Source organism: Anopheles ziemanni, chromosome 3, assembly GCF_943734765.1.
Source record: "Anopheles ziemanni chromosome 3, idAnoZiCoDA_A2_x.2, whole genome shotgun sequence".
Lineage (NCBI taxonomy): Eukaryota > Metazoa > Arthropoda > Insecta > Diptera > Culicidae > Anopheles > Anopheles ziemanni.
In genome coordinates, this window is record NC_080706.1 from 30,355,614 (window position 1) to 30,361,701 (window position 6,088).

Consider the following 6,088-nt stretch of genomic DNA (forward strand, 5'->3'; position numbering starts at 1 on the left):
AAACATCACTTTTGCTTCAAACCAGGATAGATTTACTCAGTTAATTTACAACTTCCCTTCTCGACTACTATTTCGTACCAAAGCACTATTCATTCGCGGCGATGGCGCCAGCTTTAGACATACTTTTTTTTCCGAGTTACCCTCCATCACTTCACACCGTGTGAAAAAGGGGTCCGTAAAAGTCAATGCTCATGTTGCCTTCGCCGGCACCAGTTTGGGGGGGGTTTGTTTTCATTTCCAATCCGACGGACATGTTCAGCTGTTATGCGACTCCGCTTTGCCCGGGAATGGTGACTGTGAGAATATGGTTTGCAATAAACCACTCGATTTCGGCCGTGCATGTGACGAATTTGAGTGTAAATAAATAAACCATTAAGAATATATTTTCGGTCCGCGTTAGATGGAGTGGAAATAAACAAATCGAATCGTGCCGGAAACCTAGAATAGCTTCTTGGAAAAGAAAGTTTAGTTTAATTTCAGTTTTGGGATGCGCATTGGTCGTAAAATTTAAGACGAGTTTCATCAACCGGTTGCATACGCAGATAAACTTATTTCATCTTGCAAACATCCTACAAGCATACGGTTCAGGGTCGAATAAACAAAAGCGTTATATGAAAATGGTATATTTTTACATAACCTCCCACAAATGCGAACTTCCTCGCTCATACCGCGATCGTCCTATGCGCAATGCATTTGTCTTTAGGCAAGGTCACTTTTACGCAACGGTGTTGCCCTACTCCGTGCACAGCATTAATACTGTGTTGCCTTTTGCCGAGATAAACAAAAACAAACCGCGACACGTTGGTTGGGTGCCTTTCGTCTATTTTCACTCGAGACCCGACTCAGCCTCAGCCTTTGCGTTGGGCACAAAAGATAATCTCGAAAAAACAGAACCTCCCAAAACAAAAAAAAACAGTCCCAACTGACTTCAACCGTTTGACTGTGCGTCTGCATAAGTCAATCGGCGAACGAATCACGGGCAATTTCGACGAAAAACGATAAACCGAAGGTCGACCGTTCGGTTTTGATGCGTTGCACAATGTTTTCCTTTCCGTCCGGCGATAAAACAGCCGAACCCGGAGCAGTGATCCCACTCCGGGGCCTTTCCCCGCTGTGTTGCGCGGGGAGGACAAATGGCACAAAAATGTGGCAGAGATGGTCGCCAGTTGTGATTTGTTTTCCCTTTTATTTTGCTTGCGTGCGTGTATCTGTGTGTGTTTCGGTCCGGAAGCTGCCTGTCACGGTGGGACGAAGGAAAATAAAATCCCTCATTCGTTCCTGGCATGCTGGCGGCCGTGGCAACTGGTCGCCGACGGTTTGGTGAGGAAAATCGAATATTCGACGATTTAAAAATAGTTCATCCCGATCGGTTTTTAAAACTGCGTGCTGGCTGCGCACGTGGCAACAGAGAGCACGCGAAACGGGTTGTGAATCAACGACCATGTGAACGAATGTGGAAGAAAAATTAAAATTTCGGTTTTGCTTATATACTTGATTTGAAAGGGTATGGACGATATAAGCAATATTTTGCGAAACAAAAGATAAATGTTTGTAACCTTCAACGACCGTTTAGCTTCCACATCATAAATTGTATATTTTGATCAAATCATCACTTTCATCTGCAATATAGTGACGTATTACAACCAAATCCGTCAGTTTATTATCAGAGCTTGATTAATTCCACCCAACGGCGATTAATAGTTTAATGAGCGGACTACCTTGACGTTGTTTGCAACCATCTGGCGTGACCATCACAGTGGACTCAAGCGGGGGACTCAATAAACAATCATAAAACCAGCCCTCATCCAACCTAATCAACCCCCGGCCCGGCCTGTCTCGACGACAAACAAACGGCAATCAGGAGGGCAGGCCTAATACTGCTCAATTAGCTTAAAATACTCCAACGCCTCCACGCTTCCTTCCATAGCCCAGAAGGGATCGATTGATCAGCAGAGGTTCGACGACAGGCCCCCGTAGGAACTACAAAACCGAACCTCGCCGGCACTGATGCCGAGTTCAATAAATGCCGCCATGCCGTACGTGCCATTTAACCGTGAACACTTTCGTGTAGGCTAAAAGGGGCACGCGAGTGTCAAAAGTCAATGTCACTGGCATCGTGCGGCAAATACATGCTGGCTTCGGATTGTTGTGTTTGTACTAAATGCTAGAAGGGAATGGTAAATAACGCTCGTGGCTTCCAACATTTCGTGCCAAAGATTTCTTGTCCTCATCGAATATACATGAGCACGATAGGCATGGATTTGTGTAAATAATCTTGCAAGATCTTCCCTAAAAAATAGTCAGTATTTGTTAAGTCCCATTTTTTGTAAATAAATCATAGTAAATACTGTTGGTGTACTACAGCTTGTGCATGCAGAATTAAACCAATCGAGCAATTATCAATCGTTTAGTAACATTCTAGTTAAAATTTCCAACGAAGGCATACATGTTTTAGTATTTTCGGAAAAGTCGATTTTAAATAAATTACAGTTATTGTACTCGTTACCGCTTTTACCTTTACCTTTTTCCTATTTTTATCTTGTTTATTTTACTTTGTTTTGTTTTGTTTTACTTTGACCAAAGGGTATCCTTCAATTATTTTCTTGTTTGATATGTTATAGTGTATGCACACTTTAGTAAAAACATTCTGGTCTGTTAGTAGCAACATTCAACAGTTCAATAAAGTTTGGTCAAATAAAACATTCAAATTGTGAAAAACTAATAGCTTCTATCAAGCATTAAAGCTAAGTTATCGCAGGTTCCATTCGATGTTCATTCACTCGATGTTATTTAATGATAACTATAATCAGAAAAAACAGCCAAATGAAAAACAGAATTCTTGAAAAAAATTGTGATGATATCAGAAACTTTTTAATCTACAAAATCTACAAAAATGATCGACAATAAATTTGGTAAAAATACAGTTTTGAACTGAAGAGTATTGAAAAAATTGGAAAACCAGCATAAGCGGAGTAAAGCAATGATTTTTGGATACAAACAGCATGTTTAAAACAAAAAGAATGAGTAATCGTACAGGCTCGTTGTCGTTGTGCTAGCAAGCACCACCATTCCAACTGCGACCAGCATTTTTCGGGGATGCAAATTTCCACAAATCCTCCCGGAGCTCCCGCATGCGAATCGCCGCTCACACGCACATTCACGACCCGTGTCTACACAAATGCGGCCGGCAGATGGAAACCAACGTTTCCAACGAAACGCGAGGGCGAACCTCCGCGAATTCATTTATTCCGCGAGTATGCACGAGAGCCTGCTTCCTATCGGACCGTTGCGGTTTTTGCGGTGTGCAAGCGGCGTTCGATTGAACTTGTCGTCGTGTGCACTTGCCACGCTCGACCCGGGGGGGGGGGGGGGAGGGATGGTCTTCACCCGAGTGACCCAACCCACCCCGTAAGCAAATTGTTCCTCCCTCGATCCCTCCAAAAAATGTACGCGCTCGAAACCATTTTGACCACACGGCAGCCCCGACCGAAAGCAATGCAAAGCTCTTCGCAAACCGCACGGCAAACGAAGTCGGCGGACTGAACCGGGCCAGGTTGAGAGCTCGGACCGGCGTGTTTGTTTAGTTCAATCTCCCGTGTGCCGCGGCACGTCCCCATGCCTTCCCCTGCCTTCATCCCGACCAACTGCCTGCAAAACAAACAAACCGCGATACGACTTCCTCCGGGTGAAACGACTCACCAAAAAGCGGATTCCCCCGTTCGCCTTAGTCGTCGTCGTCGTCGGTCGTCGCAAAGTCTCACTGTGTGCGTTAGTGCGACGGCCAAACCCCGCGGGGCCACGGCTTTTACGACACTTGTGCGCTGCGCGGCGTACTCAGGTGGCCGATTGTTTTCCCATCAGCGGGACGACCGGCGACGACCCTGAAAAGCCGCACCGGCAACAAACGGCGGCCATCTTTGCCCGACCGAGGCTTCGCTTTGATGTGTGCCGTTTTGTCGTGTTTTTCTTCGGTAGGGGTAGGATTTTTTCCACCCCCCCCCCCCCTTGCCACTTGTTCTTCTTTTCGTTTTTCCGCCTCTTCCACTCCCTTTCCCGTCGGCGAAGGGGGCTCGGTGTTTATCTTTTCCTGCTCGCGGTTGGCGTATCTGCTCCGAACATGAAAGAGCTTTTGATTAGCGCAAGGGCGCTCTAAGTTTGAATTTCAAATGGCCACACTATTTTCAAAGGGGGTTTTAGCTGCTGCTGGAACTTGCATTCATTGTTCAACAAACACACCAAATGTCATAAAATTCTAAGCATAAATTAACGCCTTAAAGATGAACCATATGGTATATTAAAAGTGTTCGCTCTTAAGTAAAATGTGTCCCAACTGTTCCAGAATGTTTTTCGCACCCCGCCGGAATGCCGGATCGGACCGAATGGAATGCAGAAAATGTGATGTGGAACTGCTTCCAAATGCCGACGCGTGCACTTACATATTGCGCCAGCGATCATATGCGAGCGAGAACGCCGGCAAAAAGAAAAGTGCAGCAAAACGGCAACCTCGGCTCTTATAGCATCCACTTTTGCCACGGACGAGCCTTTTGTGCGATATCGCGACGACGGCACCGGCGGCTTCGGTGCATCGCCGTCGAGGACGTGGGTGCAGCAAGTCAATTTTATGCGCGCGTATTTGGGTCAACACTATCGCATACCCATGCTGCCATAATTAGCGACTTTCATGACCGCGAGCGGCGTCGTGGGTGCATTCCTTGGCGTGAGCGAGGCGGATACTTTTTTACTTATTTCTTTTTCGATTGAACCAGGTCGAATTGTACTGAAGGCGAAAATATTTAAAAAAGTTTTTCCATTTTTCATTCTTGGTAAAACAACGAATATTAAGTATGCATCGAAAGATGTAGGCAAACATTTGAGATACTTGGAGTGTTCAAAATTAAATATTCACAATATAAGCTCAATGAATTAAGGTAATTAAGAATTTTTACTGAAAAGATTACTTTCGACACAAGTCGTTTTACCTCATCCATTTTGTTCATTCCCTTATCTCTTTCATAGAACCTCTCCTCTTTATCACAGATGTTCACCATCCGCAAACGGATAATGCATTTTGCATAATGTTACACACAAGCTCCCCCAACACCTTCAGGTGATAAAAGATAATTAACTCGAAAACGAGGTACTGAAACCCGAGAACACAAACTTATCTCGTGCCCTAAACATCGTGCCGGATTGAGACCACAGCAGAGATTCTTCGAACGGCGCGAGAGAACTCGACATCTTTTTCCAAACCCCCCCACCCCAAAAACCCGTTATCGAATTCGAATTTCTCTTTTCGCGCAGCATGCAAAACTATTTGTTTTTTTCAAGCCACTTTGTCGCGCGGTTTCAGAAAACGACTGTTGGTTCGTCCGCAACGTTCTGCTTTTTGTTTTCGGTGTGCCAACCTCACACACCACGACGAGATTACGATGTCAGATCGATTTATTTACCCAACACTCGATACGGCCGGAGATTTTATGTATTCCAAAAATGAAATGAGGCCCTCTGTCCTCGTCGCCCCGCGAGGCTACGTCAACGCGGGATGTGTTTATTTTCTTAACTTAATTTAAGATTGTCATTACGCCCTGCACGGCTTGGCGTCTGGTTTACCGCTCAGCTCAGTAATGGACCCGCGCGTTCCCTGATAACCGCCTTTTTTTTAAGAGCCATCCACGGGGAGAACATTTTCTCCCGGTTCGCCTCGCCCCAAACCATTAACCCGCCCCGTTTGGGCACGGGGTTCACGTCTCACCTCGGAGGGTCGCGCTGAAGTGTTAAATATTTTCCCTTCCCAATCGATTCAGCTCGTTAGCCGTTTTTGGGTCCGAAAATCGAGGGCCCATACAAATGCAGATCAGACCAGCAAGTCTGTCACAAGCACAAGTGGTGCGGACGGTGGACATGCCCGGACGACGAGACGTCAACACAATTGACCGGACCCGACCCGGTCCGGGCCTGTTACCCGGCATAAATGGAATCTCGAGGCGTGAGGCTTCGGCTACTAAAAAATATGATTTAAAATCCTTCCTCAACGACACCCCGTTCGGGGCGTCCATCATACAATTCAATATCTTCACTCAGAGTCCCG